Source organism: Oryctolagus cuniculus, chromosome 9 (genome assembly GCF_964237555.1).
Source record: "Oryctolagus cuniculus chromosome 9, mOryCun1.1, whole genome shotgun sequence".
NCBI classification, from domain to species: domain Eukaryota; kingdom Metazoa; phylum Chordata; class Mammalia; order Lagomorpha; family Leporidae; genus Oryctolagus; species Oryctolagus cuniculus.
This window is the reverse complement of record NC_091440.1, coordinates 7,781,422-7,804,014: the sequence shown is the minus strand read 5'-3', so window position 1 is coordinate 7,804,014 and position 22,593 is coordinate 7,781,422. Positions and strand designations below refer to the sequence as shown.

The window sequence follows — 22,593 nt, the reverse complement described above, 5'->3', positions numbered from 1 at the left end:
CTTCTGATCCAACTCTCTGCTATGACTTGGGAAAGCAGTAGTAGATGGCCCAAGTCCTTGCTCTCCTGCACTCATGTGGGAGACCCGGAAGAAGATCCTGGCTCCATGTATTTGGGGAGTGAACCAGCGAATGGAAGATCTTTCTCTCTGTCTCTCCCTCTCACAGTCTGTGATTATTTTTTTTGACAGGCAGAGAGGACAGAGAGAGAGACAGACAAAGAGGAAGGTCTTCCTTTCTGGCTGCTGCGGCCGGCGGGCTGCGGCTGGCACACCGCACTGATCTGAAGCCAGGAGCCAGGTGCCTCTCCTGGTCTCCCTTGCGGGTGCAGGGCCCAAGCACTTGGGCCATCCTCCACTGCCTTCCTGGGCCACAGCAGAGAGCTGGACTGGAAGAGGAGCAATGGGGATAGAATCCAGCACCCTGACCAGGACTAGAACCCTGTGTGCAGGTGCTGCAGGTGGAGGATTAGCCTAGTGAGCTGTGGCGCCAGTCTGTAATTCTACCTTGCAAATAAATAAATAAAATCTTTTATAAAAAAAAAAGATAGAATGTGAAACACAGTGAAAATAGACTAGTTTTGAAAATCATGAATTTTAAGATCATATCTAAAGAGAGAAACAAGTTAAGCAAAAAGTTTATTAAATGAACTTGATTTTGAGATATGAGCCTAAAACAAGTTTTACCATTAGAAAAGGGGACCAACAGAAAAGGAGAAGGCAGTAGTGTTACGGTAGAAGAAATCTGTGATGGACGAGGGTCTAAGAAACAGAGCGAGTTTGCCGGCACCGCGGCTCACTAGGCTAATCCTCCGCCTTGTGGCACTGGCACCCCAGGTTCTAGTCCCGGTCGGGGCGCCGGATTCTGTCCCAGTTGCCCCTCTTCCAGGCCAGCTCTCTGCTGTGGCCCGGGAGTGCAGTGGAGGATGGCCCAGGTGCTTGGGCCCTGCACCCCATGGGAGACCAGGATAAGTACCTGGCTCCTGCCATGGGATCAGTGTGGTGCCGCACCAGCCGCGGTGGCCATTGGAGGGTGAATCAATGGCAAAAGGAAAACCTTTCTCTCTGTCTCTCTCTCACTGTCCACTCTGCCTGTCAAAAAAAAAAAAAAAAAAAAAAAAAAAAAAGAAAGAAAGAAAGAAAAGAAAAGAAAAGAAGCAGAGTGAGGGATTGTGCACATGTATCCTGGAAAAGTGAGCAGACACAGCCATCGAGAGCGTTTCCTGTGGCTGCTGGAGAACTCTCAACCCTGCAGTGGAAAGGGTGAATCCCCTCACTGAGGGTGTGAAGTCCTGGCAATCTTGCGTGGAGAAAAATTGAGTTCTGCTCTCTAGAATTACATTTTTAAATTTTCCTACAATAAGCTTCACAGATAAAAACCAATGTCGCCTCAATATTCATGTGGAAATAGCAATGATTTTTCCCTAACAGACTCATACATTATAAGGTAAATTACAAACTTATTTACTCTTAAAGCTGCAAAGATCATAGAAACATGAAATTCCATTGTCTCATAGATTTAAAGCTGATGGCACCTCACTAGGTCAAGAATAGAGCTGGAGATATAACCTGAGCTGGTATTCAATCAAATGTCATCTGAAAATTGCTCCCTAGAATTTCGCCTTTCTTGCATGATCCCATATCAGTAGCTGCTCTGAGAATAACCTGTCTTGGTTTCCTAAATGTTTACAGAATTTCCTGACTAACATCTGTACAGACTCACGATTGTGCACTTCATACATCAGTTCATGTTCCCTTGAATATGTGTAGATGATTTAATGCAATGCAGGTTCTCTGAAAAGAGTTATCATTCAGATAGGGAAGAGAATAGAATCCTTTAAGTGAGAGATGGAAAGACCACCAGGTCACTTCATCTATGCCCTCAATAATGCAGGTGTGAGTATTTGACGAGCCTTCTTAAAAGCAAGTCTCATAATGGCATGGTGCAGATTTTCACATGGTATTTGCTCTACAGACTCCTGACCTCTTCATCTACAAAATGTGCCCTGAGAAGACATTTAAATTCCAGTTTCAGTCTTGGTTAAATTTACCTGTTCTCTCAACTAGCGTTTTAGCTTAATCTGCCCAGCCACAGAAGTTCTGTCTCATGCCTATCTCCTCTTGTCTAGTGTTCTCTTCTTTTCCAAATACTGGAAAGTGCCTCTGTGCATTGCAACCTTTTGCCATTTAAGCATCTAGGGAACTCATAACTATAAGGATTCTGAGGATAAGTTTAAAAGAATTAATGAAATAAAGAACACAATCTATAAAGGGTAAATTAATTTTTTCTTTCTATTAAACTTGGAAATCAAGATGTGAAATATACATGAGAAATTATGGCCCAATTTGGGGATTGAAGTAGCAGACAGATTTATTTCTCTCTCTTTCTGTCTCTGCTTTTCTTTTTGTCTGCCTTTCAAATAAAATGAAATAAATTAAATGAGCAAAAATGAATTGTGCCCCAGGTCTTACCATGCCAAAACTGATAAACCCAGAACCTAAAACAAATTCTGAGCTATTATTTTTAGATGAATTGCAGATGTATTGTATCTGTGACAATTGTATCATATCTCCCAGTCCTGCTGTATGTGGTGATTCAGTATTGCACATTTGATTAGCTGGTTTGTGTATCTGTGGTTGAATTTTCTTGTAACTAGAGAGAGGACAGAATGGGAGGAGATATGAAGACAAAGTGATGTGAAGTTTTTTTTATAGCAGTAAAACTCCTTTTTCTCCTTTTGCCTGTTTTGTGACAAAGTAAATTCTGATGAAAGATGGGAACAGTGTGTAGATATTCACAGATAAGAAACAAACCTCCATCTTTGGTGCACAAGGAGATTTAGATTTCATCATTGCTGTGAAACATATGAACAAGTTCCGTGTCTATCCATCAGCTTCCTGGTCAGCATATGCTGAGGCCAAGAAGTTCTCTTTGAGGTTGATCACGCTTGAATGTAGATCCTATTACATTAGGAGCAACTATGCATTTGGGGTTCTTTCTAACCACAGGAATCCCATTGTAAACACATATTGAGGAGATATGACACATCATACAAGAAAGAAAGCATAACAAAAAATCCTCAAAGAACTGTAATCCCAAGCCATACCACAAAGGGCAAGATGGCCCAATCTGGTGGGGGAAGCAAATTAGATTATGCCCTTTTAGTTATTTTCTCTCATATTTTGTTTTGACTTAGTTGAAATTTTAATATGCTTATACTTAAGGGAATATGTAGTTATATACGGATATCATATGAGAATATATTTACAAGTTTAAATGTGAGTGAAATTCAGTCCAGAAACATCTTTCCTGTGGCTGGCATTCTGGTTCAATGGGTTAAGCTACCACCTTGAATGCTGGTATCCCATATGGGTGCTGGTTCAAGTCCTAGCTGCTCTATGCCCATCTCAGCTCCCATGTAATAGCCTGGAAAAGCAGTTGAATGTGGCCCAAGAGCTTAAGCCCCTACCAATGTCTGAGACCTGGAAGAGTTACTAGGCTCCTAGCTTTGGCCTGGCACAGTTTTGGCCATTGTGACCATTTAGGGAGTAAACCATTGGATGGACGATCTCTCTCTCTCTCTCTCTCTCTCTGAGTCTCTCCTTCTCTCTCTCTCTCTCTCCCTCTCTTTCTCTGTAACTTTGGCTTTCAAATAAATAAACTAAATCTTAAAAAAAAAAGTTTCCTTCTTTTCCACTTCTGCAAGGCCTTGCTTCCTTGACTCTGGGCATCCACATGACTCTCTGGTCGGAGAGAGAATCCACCGTGAGCCCTGAATGGCCCTGCAGGTTCCTGCTGGATATGCCAAGGATGCATGTCTCCAGCAGCACTTCACCAAGGAGATTCAGATTTGCAGAGAGCAAACCTGAAAAAAAAAAAACAAAAAAGATGAGATGTCTCCCTCTGCTCACTTTTGTTATAAAAGAGCAGTTTCCCCAAACTCATTGTAAAGCAAAAAAACCATGTGTTGAAACCACCACTGGGGCCCTCCATGTGACCTGTGGAAAGGAAAGGGAATCTGCAAAACACTGATCCTGTGCCGTGAGTGGTAAAGGGCTCCGTCTGTGACCCAGGAGCCTCCAGTCTTCCAGCATTTATAAAACAGTAAGAGGTAAAGTTGTCCATGTGAAGGATGGCAACATAAAATCAGAGACTGGCAGTTTATAGAATGACCATGGGATCCTGAGGGAGACATGATTTCTGGAGTGAAGGGAGAATGGTTCTATGCTCATGGTTAGGTGCAGAGAGAAGACATCCTGGAATCTAACAGCTAAGGTTTTGTCTGGGCATTGGGAGGAAGGGATCAGGAGGGAGAGTTTCCCATTGTTATTTCAGTTAATGATGTTCAGTGGACAGAGTTACTTGAAACAAATCACCCGAGCATAGACTATGTTACTGTTCACTATCTTCAAAGAGGGTGGTGCAGGGATGCCTTCATACTAACAGTTCAGCAATCTGTAAGAGCTCATCTTAAAGGAAAATGGCTGTGGTTTCAGGGCTAAAGAACTCACAAAGTTGAAATAAGTGGTGTCAGGAATGTGGATTTCTTAAATATATAGCTTTGAGTTAGCCAGAATATTGTTCAGTTGATCCATAGTGGAGGCAGCTTTACCAAAATTAATGAAAAACCTGATGTACTAGCATGGAGAAACTCTATTTAAGCCCCATTGCCTCCCTCTTTCTCCCCCAACTCCTGATGCTGTAAGGAAAATTGATAATGATTATTGGAAGCATGGTCTACTTGTCCCCAAGTGGGATCAAAGATCACATGCTCCCTTCTGGGAAGCTCAGAGAAATTGGGCATCGGTCAAGACACATTCTTTATGACTCCACCGGCTTTAGTGCAGGAAGTAAGCACTGAGCATCTGAAGTGTCTGAACCTGGACACTGACGGAACTCGAGGCAGTAAACAGGGAATGGACCAGTCAAGCCCATCACTGGACTTAAGGACAAGGGAAAGATCCTCTCTCATCCTTGCTGCTCCAACAGGCTCCACTGGCTTCCTCATCACCTGTGTGTCTTCTGTTCCAGCCTGAAGCACAAGGTCACCTCCCAGCAGCTGTGGCTGCATTTGAATGGTGAGCAAATCAGTCTCTGCACCCGTGGGAGAAGGAACACCCCAAATCATTTGACAGTATTTGGATAAGGTTTATTGTAGGGAGAGGAAGATAAGAAGTCCTTGTGATGTCCTTCCCAATGAAACAACCCCAACATCACCTTGAAAAGCCAGGCAACATCAAATTTAGGACATTCTGAAAAATAGCCAATTAACACTCAAAAATCGTAAGCTATATGAAGGCAGGCAAGATCGGGTAGGACTCTCTGATGTGGGGAGACTAAGGATATGCACAATGAAAGCATAATGTGGGTTTGGGGACTGTATTACAGATTGGGTTTGGGGACTGTATTACAGGGAATGTGGTGGGGGGAAACTAGTGACCTGGGAATACGTGCTTTGCTTTAGTGACTGTGTAGTATCGGGATTACTCCCTCCCTGCTGAAGCAGCAGTTCAGTGACTCACACTGTCAACACAAAAGGAACTTCTGTGAAGGGCAGTTGGAGGCTCCTTTTTAATCACTTCTATCGGCTTATTTTATTGGGGTGGGTAACATGGTGCAGTGTGTTAAGCCACTTTTTGTGATACCCACATCCCTCATCTGAGTACCCCTTGGAGTGCCAGTTCTGATCCAATTTCCTGCTAATACATCCTGGGAGGCAACAGGTAATTATCAAAATGCTTGTTTCTCTGCCATCCATGTGGGAGACCTGGATGGAGTTGTGGGATCTTGGCTTCTGTCTGGACCAATTTGAGCTGTTCAGGATATGTCCTCTCTCCTCTCCCCTCCCCTCCCCTCCCCTCTCCTCCCTTCCTCTCCTCTCCTTTCTCTTTCTCTCCCTCTGCCACTCTGCTTTCAAGTGTATGAATGTATGTGTGTATTATGCATGTATATAGATATTGTGGGTTTATACATACAATATACATGATGGGATACTACAGAGCCATAAAAAAAAAGAATGAAATCCTTTTGTAAGAAATTGGATACAAGTGGAGACCATTATACTGAATGAAATAAACCAGTCTCCAAAAGACAAATATCATATCACTTGTTGTCCCTGCTCTGTGGTAACTAATATACAAATTATAAAAATGTAATGTATGTGAGCGAAATCGACATTTTGAGATTTGATTATTGTTTACAGCCCTTGTTTTTATGTTTGAGGAACAATGGTTTTTCTACTTACTACTTGTTGAATTCTGTATTTATTTGGTGGCTAAGCTTGTGATTGATTATAAAGAGAATTTAAAAGTATGTCATTGTAAAAATTAAAAGAAAAATGATAGGAAGGAGCGAAGGTGTGAGTGAGGGAGGGTAAGGTGTTATGCTTTTTTTTTTTTTTTCTTGACAGGCAGAGTTAGTGAGAGAGAGAGAGAGAGAGAGAGACAGAGAGAAAGGTCTACCTTTTCCGTTGGTTCACCCCCCAAATGGCCTCCATGGCTGGCACACTGCGCCGATCCGAAGCCAGGAGCCAGGTGCTTCCTTCCTTCTGTTCACCCATGTGGGTGAGGGCCCAAGCACTTGGGCCATCCTCCACTGCCTTCCCGGGCCACAGCAGCGAGCTGGACTGGAAGAGGAGCAACTGGGACAGAATCTAGCACCCTAAGTGGGACTAGAACCCAGGGTGCTGGTGCCGCAGGCAGAGGATTAGCCAAGTGAGCCGTGGCACTGGCAGGGTGCTATGCTCTTAAACTGAATATATGAAATACACAAAGTTTGTTCCCTTAAATAAATAAAAATGAAAAAGAAAATAGGTATATAAGTAAACATTTTCAAAAGATTATTTCAAAATAATAATGAAATAGTATATACTGAGAAAATGAGAATTTAAACCACTGAAAATGAAATTATGATAAACTTATAAATATAAAAATGCCATTTAAAATTCTATGGCTAAGTTAAACAACACATTAGGTTCTAGTACCCTGGAAGTTAAAGCGATAGATAACATTTCTGTCTTATATGGGTTGGTACTTTAAAAGATGCATGAAAAATGGAATTAAAAGTTTATTTTCAAGCAAAATTTTAAAAATCCATTCATGTGAGGAGTCTTGAGAATCAAGTTCACTGAAGGAATATTATGAAAAAAAAAAAAACTGTGTATAGAGTTCAGAGAACCCTTGCTCCAAAATAAACCTGTCTTTTATTTCCATATGCCACAAGTTTTTCAAGTACCCTTGTATACATGTGTTTGTCTTGATTTATTATAAATTATCATGTTTAGTGTACAATATACTCGAGTGTATCTTTATTCTAGTTATCAAAATTTATTTTCCAATATAAATCCATAATCAAGAGTCATGCAGAAAAGTAATTAGGCAATGCGCCTTTAAATGCCATATGTATTGAATTATAGAAAAATATGTAAAGACCACAATAATTGAATTTGAATGAGAAAGATCAGGATTACTGTATGCTTTCTAATCCTCAGCACTATGGAGTTTTCATACGTGCCTATCTCAGCCCTAAATAGATGAGCTCTGTAACCCTATGTACATCCTGTGGCTCCTTTATGATTTTGTGTGACTCAAGATAAAACAGTCTCTACTCCTGAGGGATGGGGAGGCATGTATGCAGACACACGGAGCACAGCTGAGCCCAGCCCACCTAATGACATTCAATAGTTCCCATGTGCTCTCAAGAACAGGCTTCCGGAAAATTCTCATAGAAATCCACCCTAAAAGCTTAATTTGGCACTTCACAAAAATGAAAACTCCTTTAAACAATTTTCTCCTGCCTTTTCACACAAGTTTCAAGTGAAATACCATACTTATGCACAAAGGAATGTGATTTTCTTTGCATCCAGGATAATAAGGTATTCAATAAGTTATAAATTAAAAATAATAACATATTCAATGATTTATAGTTAAAATTAGATATATATGTAATTAGGCAATATATTCCTACTGACTGTGAGAGAGGATAAAAGTTATCCTTTCTTTTTCTTTTTGATTTCTCTATCTGATTTTGACCTCTTTATCAAAGTAGATATTTGGGTATTTCAGACAAGTTCCATCTCCATTAAAATTCTAGGTCTACATGAACATTGAAAATAAAGATACTATTTTTCAAATTCCAAAACATTCAAGTTAATAGAAATTAAATACAGAGAAAGGATGTTCTTATTTGTGTTATTTTTAATCATATGTTGCATATGATTAAAAAATAAAGAGAAAATTCATGCAAGAAAAATTATGAAAGTAAATAGGAGCCAAGGTAAAATTATACATAAAGGGCTGTGTGTAGGCTTGCTAAGTGTAGGCTGAAAACTTGGCTCATGTTTCCTAGAGATCAAAGCCAAAAGAAAAACATAAATACACGACTCATAGTATCCAATAGGGAAAACAAACAGGTTGCTCTGGTGAGAAAAAAAAAAAAAAAAACTACTACTGATATATAATCTTTTTCATTCAAGAAATTTTCTGTATGGTCTTTCTCAAGAAAGAAACAAAGATGTAACAGATGTGCAGAACTCCCTCTCCCTCCCTCTCTCTCTCTTTCTCTCTGGGCTTTTATGTGTGTGTGTGTCTTTCTCTCTCCCTCCCTTCGTCTCTCCTTCTATATCTCTCACTCTTTAGTAACAAATGTCCAAAGAAAGTCTGTGGTAAAATGTGATATGAATGGGAAAGTAAAATGACATGACAGCTGTGGAAATGTGATGAGAATTGTTAAAAAAAAAATAGAATTACCACAAAAGCCAGGGATTCCACTTATAGGGACACTTGAAAAATAAGTGAAGCCAGAGATTCACTTACATGCATGTATACCCATTTCACTGCAGTATTTTTCACAACAGACCAAAAGTAGAAGTTACCAAATGTTCATTAGGAGAGGAGCAGATAAACAAAATGTGCTATACATATTAAGGGAATATTATTCAACCTTCAAAAATGAAAGATAATGTGAACACATAGTGCAAGACTAGTAAAAATTAAAAACATTTTGCTAAGCAGGTCAGTCTCAAAGGGAAAACTATTATAAGAGCACCTAAAAGACTCAGATTCATAGATGCTGAAAGTACATTGGTAGCCGTCACATGCTGGGGAAGGGAGGAATGGAGAGTACATTTTTCTATATAAGATTTATTTATTTGAAAGGCAGAGTTATGGAGAGGTAGAAAGAGAGAGAGAGAGAGAGAGAGAGAGAGAGAGAGAGTCTTCCATCTGCTGGTTCATTACCCAGATTGCCACAATGGCCGGAGCTGCGCCAATCTGAAGCCAGGAGCCAGGAGCCTCCTAAGGGTCTCCCATGCGGGTGCAGAGTCCCTAGAACTTGGGCCATCCTCTACTACATTCCCAGGCCATAGCAGAGAGCTGGATCAGAAGTGGAGCAGCCAGGATGCAAACTGGCGCCCATATGGGAAACTATCACTGCAGGCGGCAGCTTTTCCCACTATGCCACTATGCCTGAGACTAAATTTTTAACAGGTATCGAATTTCAGTTGAGTATGATGAAAAATTATTGGAAATGAATAGTGGTGACACTTACAGAAGAATATGAATGTACTTAATGCTATAGCATTGTATGCCTAAAACGATTAACGTGGTAAATTTTCTTGTGTATATTTTACCACACAAGAAGGAAAAACACAACATCAGTTTGCTTTTGCTTACTTTTTTCCTTATAACATTCTTAGGTTTAAAGTAATTTATAATGCTAAAAAATGCCGTTCCCTAAAAACATTTCTATAAGGGCTATGTTGTTACAATCTAGTTCTGTTGCTGTAAGATGATCTGACAACAAAATGATACAATATAAATATGGTAGAGTCGTGGTTTTCCTTGTTATATATTGTGTGTTTTCACACTGTTACATGGGATAGTGCAATATACATATGATAGAGAATGTTTCTCAGAGGTCTGCCACATGCCTCTTCTTAACCAACCTTACAAAAGTATCTCACAAGGATCCTAGGGCTCCAAGAAATAACAGCTTGGAAACTATTACTCTAGAAAGATTGAAAGAACATTTTATTTTTCTGAATATCTTATTTACATTATCTTGAGGAATTTAGCACCAAGTATATCAATACATGTAACTATTAGGGTGTGTTTATGGTTTGTGATTTAGCAGAAATAGCACTCCTGGAGCATGATTAACCAAGGGTCATCTAAAACTGACTTTGGTGCTGTGAGGATGAGATTTCTAGCTCAAGTGCAGAATCCAAAGTAAGGGCTTCCTCTAGACAAAAAGGCTATGCAAGGTGCTGGCTTAAAGAAACCAGTAACTTCTTGGTTGAGCCCAAACATTAGAACATTTGATTACCTGAAATATATGCCAATAACTTAAAAATCAGTAGCAACACTTATTGAGCAAGAATCTAAAAGACAGACTATCCTACAAGAAACAAAAAAGCCAATGAACATTTTACTATGTAAGTTCTTCTGTTCCCCAAATGAAGGAAAACCAAGCACATATTCACAGGGACTGATCTGCAACCTTAGAGACTTCCACATGTTTGTTTATGTTCTTCTACATCTTATGAGTTTTGAGAGTTGTAAAAATGTTGGGTTAAAACCCCCTGTGAAATAGCACACACTTTGTGCCATCAGCAACAATAGATCTAAGGTTCTGTGGTTTGCAAAATGTTTCACGTGACCCCTGTTCCTTGGGCCACTGTTCCATCTGTGTATGATTGGACCTGCATTTCCTGACACATAGCAAGACTCTAGTTAGCGATTAAGAGGAACTTGCAAAATGAACTATTCATGTTTATCATTAATATCATCCATGATACCAAAACAATTTTCAAAGTTATTTATTTATTTAATTAGTTTGAAAGATGAGTAGAAAGACAGAGGAAGACAGACCAATAGGGGGATAGAAATTTCCCTTACACTGGTTCACTCCCTAAGTGCTGGCAACAGCCAGGATTGCACCAGGCAAAAGCCAGGGACTTAATCTGAATGCTCCAGGTGGGTGGCACAGACCCAGCTACTTGAGCTATCCTTTGCTGCCACCCAGGATTCACATTAGCAGGATGATAGAATTGGGAGGGGAGCCAGGACCCAAACCTCGGCATGTGAATATGGGATTCAAACATCCCAGGTGGTGTCTCAACCACTATGTCAAGTGCTTATCTCATAGACTTATTGTTCAGTGTACAATTGTTAGATTCTTTCTAGAATGAGTTTGTGGTGTATCCCTCAGGTACATGCCCATGATTTGCAAAAATAGCAGTGATAGTTTAGAATGGTTTCTAATTTTCAGCCATTGCATATGGCCCGATTTCTGGCACCTACCATCAGAGGGATGTGCTTTTAGACTATTAGGTGTGGTCTAGTTGTTAGAAGTATCAGTGCCAATTACATTTGTTCCAGACTTACGGCAGCATATCTGAGTGAGTTGGAGGAGTTCTCTTGGAGGGACAGAAGTTAAAGAACAGTGTCTGAATTTGGAAATATATCGCACACTTTCTGACATTTCCTGGGGAAGTAGCTTTGGAGACCCCCTCAGTGGTTTACTTATCCTTAGACAATCATAGTCAGCTGGTTGTCTCTTTCAGTATAAAGGTCTTCCACTGTGAATGTCTAGCCTCTCATATTTCACTGAGGTGTTGCACCCACACCTGTATATTCAGGGTGTGGTGTTTCTTTGGTGCAATTTGGTATGGAGTTCTGGGATGAGAACTATGACTCCAACACTAGACAACAATATTATTTCACATAAACAACATCAAGAAGAATTAGTCACATTGGCCAATAAGCAATGTCAATATTTTTATTGGTAAGAATGTTCTCCCTTTATTGGAACATCTGATTGTCTGGGAGAGTTACTCCCATAACCACCACTTTGTTTATAATAAATAGGGTTGTCTTCATATATTACTAGGTTCTTATTGTAGGATGCATGCCAATAAGCTTAAATATTTACTAAAATTTACTACAACCAAGTAGTATGACATACTTCAAAAGGTTCAGTGATGAATGGAATTAAAATATGTTTATTTTGATGCAAAAATGTTTGAAATCTATGCATAGATTTTCATAACATTCATCTTACATGAATGTTTTGAAGACCCTTCCCTTCAGATGCATACATACGGATTGCAAAAATGTTTGCGGGAGAGTAAGCTGATGCATAATTCCATTGTCTAAGAACTTTTTAAAGTTTCCTCCCATGTCTCCTTTTGTTCACCACATGAAATTCCAGAGTCTATTTGTCCTTCAATGATGAAAATTCTAGTACTAGTGTCATAGGTTTGTGAGGAAGAGAGAACAGGTAAAATCTTCTGTAGGTTTCTAATTCTAAATTAACAATTAAAATTAGCTTCTAATGTTTGCTGTCCTTGTCTGTGTTTCTTTTTTTTAAAAACTTTTATTTAGTAAATATAATTTTCCAAAGTACAGTTTATGGATTACAATGGCTTATTCCCCCCATAACTTCCTTCCCGCCCACAACCCTCCCATCTCCCGCTCCCTCTCCCATTCCATTCACATCAAGATTCAGTTTCAATTCTCTTTATATACAGAAGATTGATTTAGTATATATTAAGTAAAGATTTCATCAGTTTGCACCCACACAGAACATAAAGTGTAAAATACTGTTTGAATACTAGTTATAGCATTAATTCACATTGGACAACACATTAAGGACAGAGACCCCACATGAGGAGTAAGTACACAGTGATTCCTGTTTTTGACTTAACAATTTGACACTCTTTTGTATGGTGTCAGAAATCTCCCTAGGCTCTAGTCATGAGTTTTCAAGGCCCTGGAAGCCTCTTGAGTTCGCTGACTTTGATCTTATTTAGACAAGGTCATAGTCAAAGTGGAAGTTCTCTCCTCCCTTCAGAGAAAGGTACCTCCTTCTTTGATGGCCCCATTCTTTCCACTGGGATCTCACTCGCAGAGATCTTTCATTTAGCCCTCCCCCCCTTTTTTTTTGCCATAGTGTGTCTTGGCTTTCCATGTCTAAAATATTCTCATGGGCTCTTCAGCCAGAACCAAAGGCCTTAAGGGCTGATTCTGAGGCCAGAGTGCTGTTTAGGACATCTGCCTTTCTACGAGTATGCTGTGTATCCCACTTCCCATGTTGGATCGTTCTTTCCATTTTTTATTCTATCAGTTAGTATTCAGCAGACACAGTCTTGTTTGTGTGATCCCTTTGACTCTTAGACCTATCAGTGTGATCAATTGTGAACTGAAATTGATCACTTGGACTAGTGAGATGGCATTGGTACATGCACTTTTGATGGGATTGTATTGGAATTCCCTGGCATATTTCTAACTCTACCATTTGGGGCAAGTCCGATTGAGCAGAAATTCTTGGACATAGCTAGTTAGAAATCAAAATCAGGCTGGTGGTGCAGCTCACTTGGCTAATCCTCTGCTTGCGGCACCAGCAGCCCAGGTTCTAGTCCCTGTTGGGGCACCAGATTCTGTCCCAGTTGCTCCTCTTCCAGACTAGCTCTCTGCTGTGGCCCAGGAAGGCAGTGGAGGATGGCCTAAGTTCTTGGGCCCTACACCCACATGGGAGACCAGGAGGAAGCACCTGGCTCTGGGCTTCGGATCGGCGCAGTACACCAGCCGTGGCGGCCACTTGAGGGGTGAACCAATGGAAAAGGAAGACCTTTCTCTCTCTCCCTCTCTCTCACTGTATAACTCTGCCTTTAAATAAAATCAAAATCACTGAAGTCCAGGAGAAGTAGTTCTGAGTACCCCAGCCCCCTTCAGCCTGGACTGTGAACCCCCAAAGAGTATGTTTCACTCAGTGTCAATTCACCAATGAGTTAATCAAGTGACAACATCCATGTTTCCAATATTCCTGAGGGAAGGGATGTTGTTCCTCCCATCTCCACAGATTTTTCCCAAGACTCAATTCTGGTGATAGAGAGAACAAAACAGTGTCTGTGACATTGTTCTTGGTTGGCATAAGGAGTTTAATTAGTGCATTCAGAGATACACGTAGGAGGCTTCCATTGAGCAGCCTCGTGTCTCCTTCTCTTATCATCATTTAACTCTTAGTAACACATGAACAGGTAGTGTTATATGTGCCCCAAAGTTAATTTAGCTCAATGCACAAAACTAACTTATGCCACCTCTACTCACTCAACTAATTCTAGTATGGTTGTCTGCTATAATCTTTTCTTAGTTTGAGGATGAGACTATCTTTCATTCTTCCTACAGCATCCAGTTGTAAGCTGAAGTGGCCAATCATGCCAGTTCTTTTATTTGTGGAGTTGGTGACAAATGCGCAATTGCTAAATGGCCCATGGATTTCCACTAAAGACTTCCTTCTTATGTCACTGCCATGGTCCACGATTTCCTGAAAATGCAAATCTAGAGTGCAATCCACTGCCACTACCATTCTCAACCTTTATTTTGCAAGGGAGCTCAGACAGAGGTCTTTAAACCTTCTTGGAGGAAGCAATATGTTACTTTAGGGTAAGTTCTCCAGGTCTTCAGGGGAAAATTAAAAATAGGATAGTTATGGATGGGATGGAAAAGGTATTTCAAAATATAGGAAAGAAATCCAATATAGAGTTCCTTTACCACCCCACACTCTAGCAGCAGCTATTTAAGAGTAATTAGTGAGCAGATCCTACCCCTTCTCACTCCACTTTTGGAAGATTGACCTTTATTTTAAATGCTGATTGCCTGTGCATTAGCTCTGGGTGGGCTAGTACTTAAAAACTATACCATTTCTCTATCCTTCTTGCTGCTTTGGGATAATAAGGAAGGTAGAAATGCCACACAATGACACAAAATTTTCCCAATTCTAAATGTCATGGGCAGAGAAACTGGTAAGAAATAATGATAGTTAGACTTCTTTAAGCTTTATTAACTTATCAACATAAGCACCCTAGTATTGACTGTGAAGATCCACTAGACAGTGATTGCTACTGTAAATCCCGATTCAAAATAAATAACATTGTGTCTACTGGGATGTCTGAGTGAAGCTGCTTACATTTTTGTCAAAGAATGGCATGTTTTTATGCCAGCTACAGTCTTATTCTCCTTGCTTTATCCTATTTAAGATGCACATTATATTTTGTGTGGAAAGCACAGCCCTTGTGGCATATCTGGTTATTTCTGTGGTACATGTAAAGCATTACATGGCAAATTAATTGCAGGTCAAAGGAAAGCCGTTTCTGTGACCACTCAGGTGTTCGTGTATATTTGTAAAGTGTAGTCGTCAGATCTTCTAAGAAATACATAGTCATATATCTCAATTTCAAGCCTATGTCTTCTGAAAGTCAGGCAACTTGGTAAGTGGCATCCCCACTTGCCAAGGGACAGTAGATATAAAGATCTGTCTATATATTCTTCAAAAATCTCCCTGCATAGTAAGACTTCTCAGAATCTTCCTAGTGTACTGACCCCTGTGATACGTGTTAATATCTCACAAGAATGTGGCTACTGTCTGTGCTACCCATGGAGGTAACACACTGCTCTGTTGGTAAACTAAAACTTCTCTTTCTTCTCTTCTTAATTCTAGGTCTCAAGTAGAACTTGCGTAAATATGTGGCCCCAAATGCTAGGTAACTGATTTTTCTTTTCCAGGTTCTTAACTTGAATGGAATAGGATGCATCCCAGAATGATTATCATAATAGTATTTTCCATTATGGTACCATTGACAACTAATGTTTCCTGAGCTCATCCCATTTTATTGTAAGGTTACTTCATGTTACTCTTAGCTCAGTTTATCTGGAAATGTAGTCTCAAATGCCACTAAACTGCTTTACAAATAGACGATGCTCCAAAAGACAACTACAAACAATGGTCATTTCTCTACAAGGAGGATTACCATGGATCCCAAGTGAAAACATTTCTTTATATAAAACTTACTGGAATCTTAGAGGTCAAAATCTTTAGTAAGATCTTTTGAAAGTCTGTTTTACTCTTCTCTTTGTCTAAGTCATATTCTACCTCTTACACTTATATTGTTATTACTACTGGATTACATGTAATGTAGTCATAAGTCCCTCGTGTCTTTCTAATGCTCCTAGAATTAGGGTCCAAGGTCACTAATCTTGTGTAACCAGAAAGGGACTATTAGCCTTCCAGGTCAAAGGATTCTTGAGTCTCCTTGATTTTGGTGTACACATAGCTAGATCTGTCATTGGTACTCTTGCCCTATGTCTTGTTTTGGAATTAAATCTAGGGGGTGTACATTTCACTTATCAGAGTGCTTGGGTTTGAGTCCTAGCTATGCTTCAAATTCCAGCTTCCTGTTAATGCAGACCCTGGAAGGCAGAAAGTGGTGGATCATGTTGTTGGGGCCGTGACACTCATATGGGAGAGAATTCCCAGCACTGGGCTACTGCTTGTCCAATCCTCAGCCACTGAGGGCTTATGGGAGTGAATCAGCAATGGAGGCTTTTTACATTTTTCTTGCTTGTTTGCTCTGTCTGCTTTCAAATTAATCAGAAAAAATGTCTATATTATGACTTACAAATGAATCAGGATTCATATTTGGATTCTAGGAATCAGATTTCTAGTGGTGTTTCAGAATTTAGGGTTTTTCAATTTAACAGAATTTTTCAGCAATGGGTCATTGAAGATGTAGTTAGTTAAAATTGAATCATACAGAAATTGTAAATTCCCATTCCAATACAACCATTGTCCTTACAGAAAAGTGAAATTTGGCTACAGACATACAGATGGAGGCAATGCTATATGAACTTGTGACAGAGCTTGGCATAATGCATCTACAAGCCAAGGAACACCAAAGTATCAACAAATCACCTGAAGCTAAGAGAGAGGAGTTAAACAAATTCTCCCTTGTGACCCTCATAAGGATACCTTAATTTTGGACTATAAGAATTACTACAGTAAATTTCTGTTGTTAATGGAGTTTGTGGTACTTTGTTGTGATAGCCTAGCAATCTAGTAACAGTCTCAGTATGGTATAATTCCACTTATGTGATGTCCAAATAGCAACTTTATCTATGGCCTACTAGCACTCTCATAAAGAAATATAATATCTTGAGCCTACCTGTAATGTGTGCTGTTTATATTCCTCCTTTTAATATTCTCCATGAAAGATATCACTGAATGCTATTTTTCCTTAATATGTGACCAACAGAAAAATGCAAAGTAAAATTGAAGAAACCACATTTGAATTATATTGAGAAATATTTACCCACTTAAGAAGACAATCATGGCATAGTGATTACATATTCACAGAAAAGATTTATGGAATCCAACAAAATTTTGTTACTGTTGCAGTAATATAAAACTCTTACAGGTTAAACAATCAGATTTTCCATGCATTTTACCCATGATGGATTTACATTTTATGTTCTTGACATGGTATACATTTCTTTACATGAAAAATAGAAAAATTAGGTTGTTTCTGATTATATGTATACTTATAAATATTTTAGAGCCTTTTTTGTTATTTAATTGCTTTAGTTTCTTTTTTATAACCTTATTAACTGTGAAAATTAACCTGTAACATGTGACTACCTAGCTTTTTTTTTATTCAAAAAATAGTTAATGAGCATAGAACCATTTGTTTGTTAAGCAGTTTTCAAGATGATATCAATGTCAAAAATATATATAGTTATTGAAGTGAGTTAAAAATCATATAATCCATCAACATTATATTTAATAGAAAAATAGAACAAAATAATTACTGTTGGCATATCTAATTAAAATACATTTTGTATATGTAGATGTACATATAACTACATATACATGCATGCAATAATTAATATTTAATATTTCAAATTATTCTACCTTGATGTATATATTTTCCTATATGAGCTCTTCTGTTTCTCATACATATTAATGAAATGTTAGTACTAGAATTTCTTGAAACACTGAAATTTTAAACATACATATGTATACTATATATGGTTATTTTATTTTATTTTATTTATTTTATTTTACATTTGAAAGGCAGAGAGAAATACCAAATGCAGAAAGAAATCTTCCAATATCTGCTTCACTCCCCGAATTCCCACAACTAGATCTAGGGCAGGCTAAAGCCACAAACCGAGAACTCAATCCATGTTTCCTAGTGGGTAGTAGGGACTCAAGTATTTTTTGTAATCGTTTTTCTTTTGCTTTTCAGATTTCAAAATATTTAATGATTTGTCACAGTCATTTCATATGTAGACAGTATATTACATGCACATACACACTATTTTCTCTAGAAAACAGAGATAGTATCACAAAGCAGATTCATTATACTGACATTAGCATAGGAAAAGAAGGGTATATTATTATGCACATGGCATGAATGAGTGAAGCAATAGCTATAATTATATACCAAATGATGACACCCACATGATTCTTATACTCTGTAAAATTAATTTCAGCAAATAAGAGAAAGGCATGTAATATTTGTCTTCCTGAGTTTGGATTATTTTACTTAGTAAAATGATCTCAAATGTCATAATTTCATTATTTTTTGAATGAATAGTATTCTGTCATGTATGAACCACGTTTTCTTTATCCAATCGTCCATAGATGAACATCTAGGTTGATTTCTTATCTTTGTGACTGTGAACTGAGCTGCTATAAACATGGGGGTTGCAGGTGTATCTTTCACATGCTGATATCACTTCCTTGGGTATATTCACAGGAGTGGGATAGCTGGGTCAAATGGTAGATCTGTTTTTAGTTTTATAAGGAATCTCCATAGTGTTTGCCTAGTGGCTGCTTTAATATGTATTCACACTGATTTTTTCTTAAACTTTCTTCTGGAACACCCCATTGCCATAGCCAACGGAATCATCTCTCTTACACAGACACACACACGCAGTCGCACATAGTCACATCCTCTCACATTTAAGCTATTATGCTTGAATGATTATACTTTTGCATTCCACATGGTTTAATTTTAAATAATACATAAAACAGAGATATTTCTAATTATTTGTGTAATTAAATAATTTGCATTGCTATTTATTACTAGAAACATACTATACTTAATTCACTTGTCAAAAAAGATCAGTTAGGTCTTTCCCAGGAGGAATTTATTGTTAATGTTATTCACATTTCCTAAGAAAAAGAATATTTTGTGGGATTCATACATATTTTACCTAAAGAATTCAAGAAATATGAAAAATACCACAGGCTAAAGGGAGAAAAATAATCATTCCCATTCTCCCTTAGAAAGGCTACTGATTTATTTTTTTAAAGATGTTTTTATTTATTTGAAAATCAGAGTTACACAAAGTGAGAATGAGAGGAAGACAGAGAGAGAGTTCTTCCATCGGCTGGTTCACTCCACAGTTGACCACAACAGCCGGAGCTGTGCCGATCTGAAGCCAGAAGCCAGGAGCCAGGAGCTTCTTCCAGGTCTCCCACACAGGTGCAGAGGCCCAAGCAATTGGGTTATCTTCCACTGCTTTCCCAGGCCGTAACAGAAAGCTAGATAGGAAGTGGAGCAGCTGGGACTTGAAGCGGCATCCATACGATATGCAGGCACTGCAGGCAGCAGCTTTACCCAATACACACAGCGCTGGCCACAGTACTGACTTTAGAAATAAATCATTCCAAAAGTCTTTATTCAAATATACATAAATATGCATAAAGACACAAAGTAGACAAATAGCTAAAAGTAAAGTATCTTTTAATTATTTTTAAGTATCATCATACAACATTAGACATTATAAAGTATGGCTATCATTATGGTAAAGTATTGGTAAAGAAGACCTCTCTCTGTGTCTCTCTCTGTGAGTGTGTGTGTGTGTGTGTGTATGTCCTTGTGTCTCTCTCTGTAACTCTTTCAAATATATAAAAGTAAATATATTTTTAAAAAGTTTCCTTAAAAGGTGAAAGAAAATTGCAGAAAATGCCAACCACAAAAACAAAACAAGTCTCAAAGAAGAAACTGGACTTTAGTGTTAAGAAAATATTATTTAAGGTATTGGAAGTAAAGATCATTATTTTTGTTTTTAATAAACTCTCAAAATTAACATAAACTTTGAACATCTCTCTGCTATGTAAAATAAAGACATTAGTACTTCCATGCTTCCTCCTAGATTCTAACAGTTGTATATGTGAGATTTTACAATTCCAAGTCTGTGAACACTGTTATTCATCCTATAAATGTAGTTCCCACCGTTGTTTATATTACTGTTTTTGTATTTAAAATTATTCAAGTCATTTGGAAACACAATTTGTTTTGTTCTGGTTCCTCAATTCTGGAGTTGTTTTCATTTAACTGTTCTTTGACCAGATTTGATGTATAGGAAATATTTCCTGGCCTGGAACCCAGGTGCTAGTTTGTTCATATATGGATGTTTTAAAAAATTGTGGAAAGTGGAATTAGCAGGTAAGATTATTTCCAAAGCAATTTCTGTTGAAACACAGACATAGTTTTTTCACTGAACATTCTGAAGGCCCCACATAGGCATGGATTTCAAACATTTTGTAGCAAAGTAAACTTACCTTTTAGCTCCGTTTCCCAAGGACTTTCTGAAATACACTCATATTTGAGAATGTTAGCCTGCACCTCCACATGCTGAACCTTGGCAGAGTCTAACATCCTTCATATAAAGCATTTTACAAAATTCTGGGCAAGCAATATCATTTCGTCGTCTTCCAGCCTTGTCCGAAGCCAGCTTAGGTTTTTCAGCTTTTAGAAAGCTTAGCATTATGGCTGAGGTGCCAAAAGAATTATGAGTTTTTAAATCACATCTAAGTAGCTTAAACAATTATATTTGCAGTGTAGTTTCCATTTGTATATAGCAATAAATCAAAAGTCAAATTAAAATACAGCGTTAAAATGCACTTGTAAAACTTCAGATTAAGACTTCCCTTTCAGTCAGGAAATTTTCTTTTTGGACGTATCTTCAAATAACTTTGCCTTTTAATTTTTGAATTCAAGGTGCTTCAGGTACTAAGTTGCCTGTGTGTGCTTAGCCTTTTATCTATTTGCTGCTGAGTGTTTACATTTACTATTTTTCTTTGAAAGGAACATTTCCCATCATTTTCTCTAGCCCCACATAAATGGTTTTCCAAACAGGGTCCCCTCACCAATACCAAAAACTTTACCTGGGCAATTGTTCAAAATGGAAACAAATCCTCAGACTGCCCCAGAGCCATTGAACTTGGTGCAATGAGATGAGACCCAGCATTCCACTTCTTACAACACATCCATGCAATTCTACAAAATGCTGAAATTAAAGAATCAACACTGTATCATTTATCCATTAATTAGATGTCAGTGTAGATGCTGTGTAGCAGTTCAGTCCTCTGTTTATTTCAGTCTGCAACATCTCCTGTACCTGTCTCCATGTTTTCTTCCTTCATTGAATTTTAAATGATCACTCAACTTGTCACTTATATTGATATTTTTACTACTATATAGTGCTACTTTTGCACAGTTGATTATTTTTCACTTTGCTTATTCTTGGATGACAATCATTGTTGGACCAACTGTTTCCAATGATATTAAGTAAATGCAATTCTATATGAATCCCACATTATCTGAGGCCAGGTAGTTATTTCTCTCTGCTCGCCATGGACAGTAGTGTATTTTGTGTCACATTGTTCTTCATAGTCTGAAGACCAGTGGGTCCCAGGAGTGGGCTCCTCCCTACCAACAGTCAGTCCTGTGTCTGCTGCTGGGGTCGGATGTTTTCATGACTTTGGAAGCAGTGGAGAGCCTCCTGAGCTTTAAACCACCCTCTTCTTTCAGTGTGTTACCCTCAAGTCCTCACTTTCGCAGAAATCCCCAACCCAGTTTTTCTGAATCTCTGCCTTTCCTATTTTTATCAGCAGCTCTTCAGTAATCCTCAGTAGACGGAGGACTCCATGAACCCGTGTACTCTTAGAACACATTAATAACGTGATGTGCTATTGGCAGGTAAACATTAAAATGATGAGGCAAGAATTCATGCATATAGTACCTGCAAGGTTGAGTGTTTGCCTGTCATGAATTCCTCTTTTGAAGAGCTTCCTAAGCAATTTCTGAGAGCACCCATAGCCTCCACAAACTCTTCATGAGATCTCTGGATACGCCCACTGTGCTTTCCCAAGAAGGTTGCACATTTTCCAACTCACCAGCTGGTGTTCTCCATGGAGATGTATTTGACCAAGATACAGGCGTCTGAGCAAGCTAGCTGCATTCCCAGACCCAGTCACTGCACAGCAGTAATTGCTTGCTTGATGATTGTTATGCGTGAGGGAGTACTGCATTGCTCCATTGGGAAGAAAGTTCAGAGCAACCTATGATGATGACGGCAATGTGGGTGGTACTCTTGACGACAGGCTCCCCTCTGCATGCCTTGGCCTGTCTATGGGCAGAAGTAAAGCCAAGAAGCACAATTCACCCTTCCTATACTCAGCATTCAAGTCCCAGCAAAACTTGGGGGGCTGGGATGCTCAGATCATCAGAAAGAGCCCAGAAATATGCTTAGCCCTACTAACTTCAGTCACATGGAAGTCCAAGGCCCTCATATGGCTGCACTCAGCCTTCACCGAAGTTGTCATTTGGTTCTGCACGGCTTCTTCTTGCCCCAGCTGGAAAGAATAGGACAGATAAGAAGGGGGGAAGAATAGATCCAGAAAATAGAGGGGGAAACATGGGAAGGCCCTATCTTTGGACAGGGCTGGGACCTGGAACCCAGGTG

At 38.8% G+C, this 22,593-nt stretch overlaps 1 long non-coding RNA gene across 4 annotated transcripts in view; it reads left to right on the top strand.

Moving 5' to 3' along the window:
• The first annotated feature begins 5,528 nt into the window (after positions 1 to 5,528).
• Positions 5,529 to 22,593, top strand: part of LOC127491995 (uncharacterized) — an 84,441-nt gene continuing 67,376 nt past the window's right edge. For all 4 annotated transcript variants that reach the window (XR_011378605.1, XR_011378606.1, XR_007920887.2 and 1 more), the window contains exon 1: positions 5,529 to 5,721. This is a non-coding gene — a long non-coding RNA (uncharacterized lncRNA). The remainder of the gene's footprint in view (positions 5,722 to 22,593) is intronic.